This window comes from Haemaphysalis longicornis, unplaced genomic scaffold, assembly GCF_048455015.1.
Source record: "Haemaphysalis longicornis isolate Haplotype H1 unplaced genomic scaffold, Haemaphysalis longicornis Haplotype H1 scaffold_10, whole genome shotgun sequence".
NCBI lineage: Eukaryota > Metazoa > Arthropoda > Arachnida > Ixodida > Ixodidae > Haemaphysalis > Haemaphysalis longicornis.
This window is the reverse complement of record NW_027526204.1, coordinates 68,762,436-68,776,058: the sequence shown is the minus strand read 5'-3', so window position 1 is coordinate 68,776,058 and position 13,623 is coordinate 68,762,436. Positions and strand designations below refer to the sequence as shown.

The following is a 13,623-nucleotide window of genomic DNA, read 5'->3' as shown; positions in this document are numbered from 1 at the left end:
TCAAGACCTTTGATCATATGTACGATGTAGGTAGGCGGCAAGCGTGGGCGTCAATGATGATGATTGTCGTAACCTTATCGATTGATTATTGTGTTTAATATTCCGAAAGTACACCCTGGCTACAAGGCGAGCCGAAGTGGTGGGCTCCGGATTGGTTTTGACGACCTGGAGATCTCTGATGTGTGCCGAAAATTCATTGCACAGGCTTTGTTATAACCAGTCATGGGCACGTTACCGAAAAAAAGTAACAGTGTTACAGTTACAATTACCTAAACCAAAAAAGTAACTCTGTTACAGTTACAGTTACGAATTTTTCAAAATTAACTAGTTACAGTTACAGTTACTGCAAAAAAGTAACGTTGTTACTATTCCGTTACTGAAAAGATTTGGCTTATTTAATAGAAACGTACGAAGGTATGAAGGTAGTAAAAATTACACGTAGTAAAGCCTACACGAGGGGAACCTAAAATGATGCACTCTCATGCCCAAACCAACAATCGTTGTGTACGCCTCATTTTTTTTATTACAGAAGTTTTGATATCCATCACAAGGAACTTTATTTTTTGTTGCTGCACTCTCGGTGTAAGATATTTATTTTCAAACATCATTGTAGCACAGAATTAGTTTTTTTTTTTCAAAATTGGAGTGAGAGAGGCCGAACTTATACTATACCGAGCTGGATAACAACACAGCCGAAACAATTCTTCAATGTCAACTTAATTTATTTTCACCTGAAATGCCGTCGCTTGTCCGCCCCGCGTAGTGCGAGAGTATGGGAAAAAGGGGGCGAAGGTGGTAGGTCGACGGAAGGCCCTTGGAGGAATGGGGAAACCTACGTGGGAGTACATCGGTTGTCGAGGTGTTATTTGAAAGATACTCAAAAAATGCGCTTTGTTAACTTTTTATTTCGTGCCTGTGGTCGGAGACGGAGACCAATTCGAGCCATTGCCGAAGCGACGTTTGTTTGTGGGCCCTCGGAGTTGTTCTCCCGCCCCAACCCCCAGCCACCCCAATCTCCGGAATGAGACAAGATATTTCCAAATGGAATAGAAACTGAAATGAAGGCTTTACTGTTTCCCCCACTCACCCTCCTCCATCCTGTCCTCACAAAGGCGGATTTCGCCCTCTCGACTGGGAAACACTGCACTCACAATCCTAGCCTTCCACGGCAATCACGTCGCCGATCCCAGGAACCCCTCCCTTCGTTTGCTTTGAGGCGTAGGCCGAACGAAGCTCGCCCAAGTATTCCTTGCACGCAACAATCAGAATCAGATGTAGCTACTGTTTTCGTTTCGGCCACAGCCCTCGAAATGAAGTCGCGAGGCTTTCCAAGAACATTTCTTCGTGCAGTGGCAGTGTGGTCAGGCGCCTGCCGGCCTAGATGCTGGCTGGTGTGAGGGCACTCAGGGGCCACCATCGTTGGGGTCGTCGTATGTGTGGAGGGGCGTGAAATTTATTACTTCCTCGACCTGGTTCGAGTACTGTTGACAGCTCGATGAAGCCTCTAGACCATGGGTCCCAAACGCGTTCTCCGAAATGCGGCCAGGTGTCTCTAAAGAGCACAATGGTCGCAAGCAACGGCGACTTGTGAATCGAACACTCTACAGTGCGCACGGGGCTTGACGAGCGTGAGACCGCCGAGAGACTCCCCGCGGCGTTTTATGACCCTGCAAACGAGGCTGCACATCGCTAATGAGAAAGCGACGCCCTGACCGGAGTTTTCCAGGCTTCCGGAAAATGAAAATGTTTCAGTGCGTTGTGCGGCCTTTGTGGGTGTTTGTTTTCCTGTTCGCCTTTGTGTCAAACACTTTTACTGCGCCCCGGATGTGGCGAAAATGGCCGCAGCGTTATTTAGGGCCTGGGTGAGAGCGATGTCGCCCTGCTGAGGAAAATACTGCAGCTTAGACTGAGAAACTTCGAGCCGTTAGTTGAGCGCGTGAGACACCACGCACTCGTGCAAGCCTAAACATTTCTAGTCCAGATGTTTTCACCCCGGCGAAGGGAGTGAGCTGGCATAGATGAACTAGACGAAGGTTCTGCGGAAGAAAGGCCGAAAAACTGAAACGCGCAAACTGTACATCGGCCGTTAATGAGTGTTGCTGTTGGATAAATTTTTATAGAATTAAAGTAACTGTAACGACATTTCTCGTTACAGTTACTCCACAAAAAAGTAACAGTGTTACAGTTACAAGTTACTCTAACTTAAAAGTAACTAGTTACAGTTACAAGTTACTGGAAAAAGTAACTAGTTACCGGTAACGCGTTACTAGTAACTAGTTACTGCCCAAGACTGGTTATAACCTATTCCTCACTATCAGCTTTAACTTGGTACACAATGTTGGGATCCCATGGAATTGTGATTTTTCATCAAACAAAATGAACGTCGGAAACGGGATCCCTTTACCTCTGTGAGATGGAGGGACAACCACTCCTCACATCCATGGGAAGCAGTCTACTGTTTCCTCTTACTGGCAAAGGAAAGGGACACTAAAGGCTAACTTTTTTAACTGAACAATTGTACGGGTTGTGCCTTTCTCCAGTTTCTCTTCCTTTTTTTGTTTGTGCCGAAAAGTACGACACTACGGGCCCAGGGCCACCCGGGCCCCATTTTAAATTTTACTGGATCCTTGCTATTTACCCACCTATTCTTCCTGGCTTTTGCTTTCATCGGTAAGGTTAGAAATCAGTCAGAAAGGGGAGTTTGGCACTATCTTGGCATGGCGGTGCCCAGGCAAAGTTGGTTGGTCATCAAGCCCCACCCTGCACAGGCGGGGCTTGTCCTGACAAAGCTTCCCAAGGAGGTGCTGCCGCGTGGGAGCAGAGGTAGAAAATACATGAATTGCTGACTGCCGTTGTCGGCCGTCTAGTTTCAAGTCAGTTGCACTACAATTTGATTTTGCCACTGGCTGTTGCAGATATATGTGTTGGTGATGTCTTGGTACAGTAGGCTTTCACATTCACCCATGTGCATACATCTTCCGATTGCGCTTGTTTGACGGGAAAAATTTCGACGAAATCAAAACTTAAACAGCCATCCGCCAGGGATGAGGCAGCCTATTTTACAATGTTTGCTAGTGGAGGTTTGTCTTCCAAAATTAACACAACAGCAAAATTTCCCACGTTTAATTTAAATTTACACATCCGTGCTACCTCAGTGTTTGTTTCAGAGCAGGGGTCGGGAACCTTTAGAGACAGAGGGCCATGTTGCATGAAGCTGACATGACCGGCCACATGGCAAATCGGAAGAGGGGGGGGGTTCGCAGTCAAGGAGAAAAAAATTGGCCTCATGGCGCTCTAAAGAAGGAACAGCCCATCAGACGATAGGCCTAGTTGAGCGCGGTTTCCACCAACCATGCTCTTAAACTCGACCTGTTTGCAACTTGGGTTCCGTCATACGGCATTAACGCATGAAACGTCGCTGCTCGCGCACGGTAGGTAAAGATTTGGCTGACTACAATACTGGAATAGAAGCCATGTTCATTTCAGCATGCATGTTACAAGGCAGCAATTTCAGGACCCTTTTAAGTGCATTTCAATTCTGTCTGGTTTCACGATTTGTAGAGCGACATGAGTGATTTGAAGGGGTCCTGAAATACCTTCCGCCGATGCATGGATGTAGGGGAGAGTCGGGAGGAATGGGACACTTTTCACAAATGCATTTTTAGTTTTGTTTATTTTGAACGCAAAAAGATGGTTGATGGAGTATAGTACAAGTCGAAACAAGCTGCGCAAATTCTGAGAAACACGGGTTACTGCCACTTCTAGCGCAAAGCAAAAAAATAGTTTCTAACAGCTAAAATCTGTCCCATTCCACCCGTCCCTTCGGGTGGAGTGGGACATCCTTTGGGAGGAATGGGACGCCAGTAACGTATCGGTCCCAACGTCTTCAGCGGACATTAAAAGCCGATAGTTCCTCATCAAACTTGAAGCAAGCTTACAGGCTCTTCGTTCCCCCAACAGTTTTTGGCGCTGGCAGCTTCATCACAATATCCGTCATTGGCACAGTCCCTATATCTTTCTGCGGAGGAAAGTAAAACTGTGAGCTCTCTTCTTTCTTTCGAAGGAACTGGACACTGACGTCAATATTGTCACTACTTTCGACTCTACCCGTGTAATAAACGTCAGATTTTTTCTTACCAAATCTGACAAGGACAAAATCGCCTTTTGTCACTTGAAAAGTTTCGTTTGGGCAATCGGCCTCAGAAATGTCCCGCCTCTCATTATCGGAACCCGACATGTCGCTGTCTGAATCATCAAATGCAACGGCAAGTGTCGTCTTCACTTGAAGAACTGAAGTCCTTCTGAAGTCGCCGTTTCTTTTTTGGGCGGGTAGTGGCGACAGTCTTAGCTGTGGTAAGCACTCTTTTTTTCAGACTCTGTCGTGCCAGCCTCTCTGCAGCTTCTTGTTCAATCGCATGCTTCTCGGGTGTATCTGTAAGGACTTTTGTCCTACCTTTCTTCCTTCCTTTTTGCCCTGTTTTACGTGGTGCAGCCTTAGGGTAGGGCCTTAAGTCGCTTGGAACAATCTGGCTGGGAGATGCAGTTGACGTCGAGGCTGCGTTGGCGACAGTAGGTGGGAAGACATCTGTAGAGACGTTGCGAGCTCCATGGCCGTTTGTCTCAAAGTTCAAATCACTTTCCAGTCGGCTTGCGCTGTCCCTTTTCTCGGTGATGGTGGCCGTCTGTCGTGACACCTCTCCGCTTACGGACGTTATGGGTCTGTCAGTGACTGATGACATCATGTAGTCATCCGAGGTGAAGGGCTCGCTATTGAAAGGCCAAATGCCAGTTTTCTGAAAGCCCGAAATTATGTTCTTTTGTGTCACCGTTAATACGTAGGCGGATCCAACTAGTTGTGCAACATTGTGGATGGAGATGGTCTTCCCGGGGTTATTTATGAGCCAATCATTGCATGCAGCGTTGTACCGAGATTTAAATAGTCCGTACACGGACACATCAAGTGGCTACAGTGTGGGGGAAAGGTCAGCAGAATGACTCCACTCTCTTTGGCCTTGTTGATGGTGTTGATGCTCATATGGCTTTCATGATTGTCGAGAATTAAGAGAATTGGTTCTTCCTTCGAGCACTTCCTATGTCTGACAGTGTGCTCTAATGCCAACAAAAACAGTTCGCTGGACATCCATCCCGACTTGCTTGCCAAACCGAGGCTTCCTGCCGGGGCGCCTCAGAAAAAAATCTTTAAACCTCACGCGTGGAAAAATGAACATTGGTGGCAGGGCATTTCCGATGGCATTAACAGTGCACAAAACAGTCACCAGTTCACCGCGTTCTGCGGATGTAACCTGACCGATTTGCTTTTCTCCACGTGCTGCTACCTTTGGTGGGTTGTGTGCAGTTGTGAAGCCCGTTTCAACACAATTGTAGGTGCGGTCCGGAGTTAGCTTGTATCGGTCGTAGACACTTTTCAGGTTGAAAGGAAAGCATCGACGTCCTTATTGAAGCTTGTTGCCCGACCCAGACTGGTCGCTTCTGGCGATCGAAGCGATAGCTCGGGATGGCGGTCCATAAAGCCCATGAACCAGTCTCTTCCAGCTACCTTGTTCTGTTCCCATGACGCCGGGCACTTCCGGTTTAAGGCTGTTGCAAACTCGTACGCCAGTGAACGAACTTGCATTCTCGTAAGCCCATAATGCATTTTGCTTGCTTTCAGCAAATATTCTTTCAAGAGTACTTCATCTTCTGTTGTGAAGACCATTCCGCAGACCAAATTGGACTTGAACATGATGCCACCTGTGTCACCGCATTCTCTGTATTTCTTCACTGCTCGGCCAAGCGATGATATTGATATTTCAAAAGCTTCTGCTACGTCTCTTATACTTTTCTTTTCATCGCACACCAATCTCACAGCATCCAGGATCAAATTGTTCAATGTTTGAGCTCTGTCGGGATGCTTCCTCTTGTAAACCCGCGGCATCTTCCTGAAAATGGAAATGGATCAAAAATTTGCAAATGTAAATATTCACGCACACCAAGCACGCTTAACTTCCTTGCATGCACGTAACAGCACTCCTATTGCTGCCTACTATTCACGTGCTTATTCCGGGCTTCTCGCAAATGTGTACAGTAATCCCACCTTTTTAGTGGAGAAACATTGCATTTTATGATGCCCCATTGGTTTAGCGCGTCTTAACGTCAACTGTCGCAGAAACAGCCTGTCTGTTATTTAACATCACGGCACCAAGCATTTGTACACTTTAAATAACAAATAAAAAAATAACTGCTTTCGGAACTAAAGCGGCACAGCATTGAAGCTTATTCGCTAGACACAGCACCAGCCGTATGGTGGGGAGGAATGGGACACTGTCCCATTCCACCCGCGACTCAAATGTCCCATTCCTCCCCAGGTGGTTCGCCCAACGAAAAATACATTCAATGGCGAAAATTCTCTTTTTAGGGCTAAACTTGTTATTGAATGGAGTGCGTCCCTAACGCGTGTTTTCGATTTTCGAAGAAAAATTGGTATCAGCATAGGCAGGGTGGTTTAAAACTGAGAGAGGTGTAATTGAGTAAGCAGATACTTACTTTTGACACGTGAAAAACGAGAGTTGTAGTCAGAGAAAGCTCCATCCGCTGAAGACGGCCACCATTACAGCCAGGCTATCGGCATGCTAGCGCCATCTCGTGAGCAGCCGATGAACGTGTTTGATAAACGAGCTGTCCCATTCCTCCAACCGTCCCAAACCTCCCGACTCTCCCCTACATGTAACCAGATAAAGCAATGTATTAGCAATCTCCTCCCGCAAGAATTTTGTTAAAGCAATAAATATTAGCTGAGAAATCGTAAATAAAAAACCGCGCATTATCGTCGCGCCGCGTTTCCTCCTCTTTTCTACTTACTCTTCGCTGTTGGCGCGCGAGCACTCCCTCCCATGATGCTGCGCTCCTCAGTGGTGACGTATCAGGCAGCACAGGACTGTTCGCCCTTACTCAAGCCGGTGTACTTTTGCCGGTGATTTTCTGCCCGGCCTTTCTCTGGCAACCATGTTCGGCCCGTGTCCAAATGTGGGCCTTTTGGCCGTATACGGCCGTACTCCCATCACTGTCCAACGGCCAGTGTCCGTCGGCCAGTCGACCGGCTTACGGTCATATGGCCAGATTCCAGCCGCAGGGCTCCGGCCATCCCAAAGCCACCCGTGTGCGGCCGAAGTACAGCCACCGGAGGACAGCCGAGATGCGCTCGTCGGACTCCAGCCGGACTAAAGCTGCCGGAAATTCGGCCGTGCTACGGGCATTGTAGTTCAGCCACAGTACGTTAACTGTACTGAGTCCGGTGGACGACGACTGCATGCAGCGCAAGCAGATGACTCAATCGCGCTGTACAGCAGCACAAACCCACCATTTTGGGTCCACTGCACCCACATTTGAAAGTGAGTCCGCGCGCAACCTCCAGCCTTCAGCGCAGCCTGGCCTAATTATCAGCGTCAGTTTACACCAAAATAATTTATTCAACAGTGCTCACAAATGGTCGTTTCTTTAATTGCTGTGCCTCTTTTACTGTCGAATACAGCAAATATTCATTTCTTTGCAGAGCTGGAATAGATGTATTGTCCAGGTCCTGATATCTTCTGTGGGGCGGCTTACCTGTAATAAACAAGGAAGGACGAGGTGGGGGGCAGAAGGCGTATACTTTAGTGGGTTGGATTTCACAAAGATGAAAGTGCCGCTTTTAGGCAATTTCTTTTAACACCACATTTTCTTGCTCTGACTAAATCAACTATTTTAACGACAGCTGCTTGACCAGTTTTTTTTTTTGTATATAAAACCGGTGCGAATGCCTTTACGAAGCGGTTCGGTACTCCACAAAACACTCAGTAGCATTCAATATAATTTACTTCACACCACAAAACACTCAGTAGCATTCAATATAATTTACTTCACACAAAAAGTATGTCCAGTATTTGCCCATTTTTCTTGCAAAGAAATTTTCTACTCGATCAACTTTTCTGATGATCTTTCACAGGGCTGATCCTAGAAGAGATCAAAGAAGTACGTTCAGTTTCAATATATTGTGTATGTTGTATTCATGAGTTGCGTGCACACTCTTTAATAGTCCAAAAGAACGTAATTTTCCTCTAATGTCGTACTACGTTAAGAAAATTCTAGATGTGTTGCGAATGACGCCCTTCTTCAGATGGCTGCAGTTGTATCCCTCTGTGTTTACGCAAGGAAAGGCGTAAGGCAAGAGTTTCATATTTTCTTTCAAAGAAATAACTTAGCAATTGTAGTATTCATACAGCAGATCTTGCATACTGCCACCAAAAAACCAATAAATATTTCATTGGTCAAGTTTGAATACGGAAGATTCTCAACTTGTCGGAGGCGAACTTGTGGCTCCGCAAGCTTATTAATTAATTAATTAATTAATTAATTATTAATAATAATCTATTTAATTACTTAATTAATAATTTATTTATTTATTTTTTACCTGCTTGCCTTTGCATGCATTAAAGCAGGGAGATACATAACACTAAGCATCAAATATGAGACCAAATAACAAAATAATTCTAGAAAGCGCGGTGAAAATCGTCATTATAAACAGTGGATAAAATCATACGTGGAAGATAATTACACTCCCATCTTGATCTAAAATAACATGAATCGCGCAAAGCGTCACCTTAAAGGAAAGTTAATAATTTGCTTCAAGCTAGCGATCCCACTTTGGGATATGTAGAATGGCGCTTGGATATACTTCTCCCCTTCTATTCCAGTTTTCTTCTATTCCAGATATTACGAAAAAATTTCAACCTCAGGTTTCGTCTATGATCCTTCCCGTCTTACCATTTAAGTTTACTTCTACTTTCCCTCATCCTAAGTTGACAGTGCCAATACCCAATACGAATCTCACTGCCCTATTCTGTATGGTTTTGAGCGTATCAACCAGCTCTTTGCTGTAGGGATCCCAGAAAACACATGCGTAGTCCTTCCTACATTGAGCGCACATAAGTGAAATACGGTTGTTCTTTTAAGTTAGGTGGAGGTTCGCTGAAATTTTATCTCGGAAAGCGAAAAACATGTGCAGCCGTAACTTTTATGTTGTGAACGTGCCTATTTCTCTAACAACTCGGTAAATAAACTCCTCGTTATTTATATTCCCCAGCCGTTCTTAAAGCAGTGTAATTTACTGTGTACGCATTCAATTGGAATGAAGGTTTTCTTGTAAAGTTGACGTTAACACACTTTTTAAGATTCAACCACTTTTCTGAATCAGCACACCAGGATAATATTAATTTGAATCATCGTGCAAGTATTTTGAATCACGTTCATTCGCTATAGTCCTGTAAATTACAGTCATTCGCGAACATTTTTAACAAACATTTGAGGCCACACAAACAAAAGAGGGCCCGCAACTGAGCCTTGGGTAATTCCTGAGGTCGCGGGAACATATCCGGACGAACAACTATTCAGAACGACCAGCTGCTGTCTTAGAGAGATATACTCGGTTATCCATGCAATCGCCGATTCATTCAGTTTATTGCCCGCAATGTACTAACAAGAAGGTGATATGAAACACCGTCAAATGATTTTTTGCCGCACAAGAAAATAGTCAGCTACTTTAAGCTTATCTATTGCTAGAGCCTAATCGCGCGTGAACTCAACAAGCTGCGTCGAGCAAGAAAAACCTGACGAAATCCGTGTTTGCTAAGATGCTGGCGATTATGTTTAACCAAATGAGTCATATCCCAAGTGTAGCTAATCTCAATTTCACACACCGCAGCTAAATTAACATCCAGGCTTCGTCATTCACAAGGCTCTGTTGTTATGGCAAATTCAAAAAAACACTTTTTTCTAAATAGGCAGTCATAAAATCCCATGAAGTAACATAGTGCAGGGCACGAAGTTGAGCCTACCAATGCACGAGCTTAGCTTCTTCTACGTTTATCACAAACAATATAGTGCACATTGTTTTTCGCAGTATAATTGTGAGAAGAATAGCCGGAAACTTGCGCTTTTGCGCGCCCTTGCCTTTCTTTGGTGGGGAGTCCTTGACATGGCGCCGGTTGAGCTCCTGCGTGATGGCCGCTTGCTCGACACCACTTATTTTGGTGAACCACCGCCATCTCGGGTCGGACATCGCTCCCGGGTCGATGTCTCCAATGGTCTCCATTTTTTTAGGGGGCGAATAGCGTCAAGCTGATGCGTCGGCGAAACCGACGGGCGAGGCGTTGTAGCGGCTATGACTGGCGAGGCTTAGCTCACCCGTTGGTGTAGCACAGTCTTTTTGTGGCAATAAATGGCATTTCGATGGCCTAAATGTTTCCCTGGTAATGTCCAGTGAGTCCTTGCACCTTGCCCGTTCACCTAGAACACTCATTACTGTTTGTCAAACATAGTTCGTTCATTTAAAACGTAGAAACACCGAGCGGATGAAAAACGTGTCTGCGCCATTCGACTTCCTAACGGCTCTTTCTCCACCCAGGGAAAAACCGGTCCTACATCGGCGGGTCTTCTTCCAAGCACGTCTGCGCATGAATTCTCGGCGCCGAGACGAGCGCCGTTGTTTGCATAATTATGTATAGCCTTATACCTTACGAAGGCCGGTCTCCTCTTGAACACGGGTTGCCGAAAATTCTGCGGCCATTCGCTTCCCGTAATTCGGCCGAGGACCGCTAACCAAATGATAAATGTACATTCTGAGGCCGTATATCGGCCGGCCTCTTTTATAACACCGGCTGCCCGAAGAAAACGAATATTCTGCCGCCGGACGCGCGGTTCACCTTTGAAAGAGCGGATGCGCGGCAGCCGCGCTACAGCCGGTCTCCTTTCGAACACCAACTGCCACAATAATACGGATATCCTGTGGCCGGTCGCTTGCCGTGCTTCGGCTGAACACCGCTTCCCGAAAGAAAAACGGATGCCCTAAAGCCGTACTCCGGCCGATTTCTTTTCTCAACATCGGCAGCCGAAAGGCAACTGAATATCTGGCAGCCGGGCAGCTGCCGTTGTGCGTCTGAACACGGGCGGCCGGAGAAATACCGAAGCGCTGGTTGCCGAATGTTGGCCGTTCATCGTATGATCAGTGGCTGCCAGAACCTGGATGCTGGCCGGACATGCCAGAAAGCGGCCATAGACGGGCCGGTCTTGGGACAGATTTTCTGTGCCGCCTGGGGTACTTCCGCTATTACGCTCCTTAGACTGCCGTCTGCTACGGGCAAGCTTTGTTGACACCATGAATCCCGCACTCCGCTCAAGGCTGGAAAAGCGAACGAAAAATCTGGCCGCATGTGTGCGGCGGCCTGGCCTTGCCCTTTCGCGGTGTACGTTGCTGCAGTTGCTATCGGCGGCGAACTCGCAGCCGCACGGGGAGGATCGTGCGCTCGTTCCCTATGATGCACCGCGCACTGTTTATCCAAAAAGCGCCGTATCAGGTGTGGCCTCGCTGGTGCCGGGTCTTATATTGCGGCGGTGGTAATTCCTGCCGGCGGCATGTGAAAAAGGCATTTTAAACCGATACAGAACCCGTGCACAAAACGCTTCAATCATGTGACCAGTTCAGCTTGGAGCGACGCGTGGTGGAGAGCGGCAACGTTGGCAAAACATGCTCCGCCGCGGCTCTGAGCTTTCTAGCGCTGGCGCGAGCGCCATTTTTTTTGACAATCTCAAACTTCAGTTGCCTTGGCAACAAGGCACTAACCGCTATAGAAGTCAGTTACGGTTGCGTGATCCCGGTTCAGCTTGGGGCACCACCTCACGACATGTGGGCACTGCAGGCGTACCACTCACTCCCATTGGGAAGTGCGAGATGCGTTTGACATTAGAGGAGGCGATGGTGTGTGTGTTGTGGACGCCTTCGTTTCGCGATGAAATGCTACGTTGTGCTTCTGCGGGTGGATGGTGCGTCCCATGGTCTGGATTATCTTTCTCGAGCGACGTACGACTCAACTTCGCATGGGGTATGTGCAGTGTGCGTGGCTAAAGCCATATCGGCTTGTGCGCCAGAGTTAAATGACTTGCTGTTCGTCCCCGCAAATCGCGCGCGAGGGGAGTGCCGAATTTACGACGGGCAGGAGGAGGCAACCCATCGTCTGTCAATCGCGGTTCAGACTTCCAACGCATGTTGTGACGTTGGGTTCGTCCGAAACGCATCTCTGGATTGTTTTGAAGTTGAATAAAATGTATGCGTCAAACCTGGGCATTCGGCTCAGGGCGTTCTCTGCCATTGCACGAAAGAAGTGCCACAGGGCTTCAACGCTTTCATAATGGAACGTACTCAGGTAAGAGAATATCCATGTCGTGTTATGGCCGTGTTGCATTCAATACAAACGGTTAAGCGTTTGTTTGAACTTGTTTCGTTTGTCCTAAAATGTCCAAGCACTCCGCTGGCAGATCAGCCGGCGATCCGACGCTGAGCAGACGACCCATCTCTTTGCCGGAAGTGCGTGAAAAAGCCGTTCAATAGCAGGATGTCTAGCTCATGACGAACATCTGGGAATCGATGACGTAGACATGTGAAGATGGCGGCGTCCAAAAACACGAAGGGAAGGGTGGGAAAAAAGCGACAAACTTTGCAACAAAAGTGTTAGCTTTCCGCTGCGCGTAAAAGAGTAATACTTGGCACAGATGACGTTGACGACCCAATCTAACGATTGCGCTAGTTCATTTAGTGTGCTCAAAACGCCTTTCAGGGCCCCTTTAACCACACCCTTTAATACTTCAAAGATATATTCTTGGTAAGGTTAAATCAATGCATGACGCATGAAAGGTGGTTGGTTGAGTTGTATTGGTGTAGCACATGAGTGTAAACTTTTTTTATAAAATTCTAGGAAGATCAAACCCCGTATCGGCGGCAGAGACAGGGGAGGAGGAGGAAATACTTGTATTCAGATTTCTGAACGGCCCAGAGTGCGGCAGAGGGGAGTGGTTCCTTCTTCATTGTAGCCCATATTCAGTTCGTGCCGCCTGTGCTCCGTCCACCTGCTGAACCTGGGTATGCAGAGAGGGGCTGGACAGCAGCATCTCCCATTTCTCTTGTTCGGTAGTTGACAAAGAGAGGAGGGTGCTCAGGGATAAAGTGCCACACCCCGATTATGTGGCGGAGTTTTCATACTTCTGAGCAACATTTACATTCGGCGTCGTAGCGATTCGGGTACATCAAGTGAAGACGCGTCGGGTAGGAGCCGGATTGTATGAGCCGTAGTGTAGTTTGCTGTTCCCTGGAAAGGTCAGGGTAAGGCGAAAATGGGGTCTGTGTCTGAAGGCGATAATGCTGGGTTATGCCCCTGAACGAGACAAGCGGGAAACTGTCCTCGTGCAGATGCATACCCTTGAGGGTAAAAGCGCAGGCTTGTTAGTGGGCGTATTTGTTGCCCTCCATGGAAGCGTGAGCAGGTGTCCAGATGCGCTGAATGGAACTGTTTGGCGAGTGGTTTTTGGCACACGCAGTGCAGCTCAGGAAACCCCCCCCCCCCCCCCCGAGGTGTAATTCTGGTAGGATTGTTGGGAATCGGTCACTACCTTGCGCAGCCCTGGTTGAGTTAGAGCCAAGGCGATGGCTGCCTCTTCTTCTGCCGTCATGTCCTGGGTCTTAAGTGAGGCACACGCAAAAAGGTTGGTTCTGGAGGTAGCCACGATGATGGCGTATTGCTACCCCCAATGTTGCGAGGC

The 13,623-nt window shown here is 47.3% G+C and overlaps 2 pseudogenes; both read right to left on the bottom strand.

Annotated features, from left to right (window-relative positions):
• Positions 1-3,886: 3,886 nt before the first annotated feature.
• LOC144157778 (uncharacterized) lies at positions 3,887-5,140 on the bottom strand (annotated as a pseudogene).
• Positions 5,141-5,192: 52 nt separating this feature from the next.
• LOC144157777 (uncharacterized) lies at positions 5,193-6,061 on the bottom strand (annotated as a pseudogene).
• Positions 6,062-13,623: the final 7,562 nt, after the last annotated feature.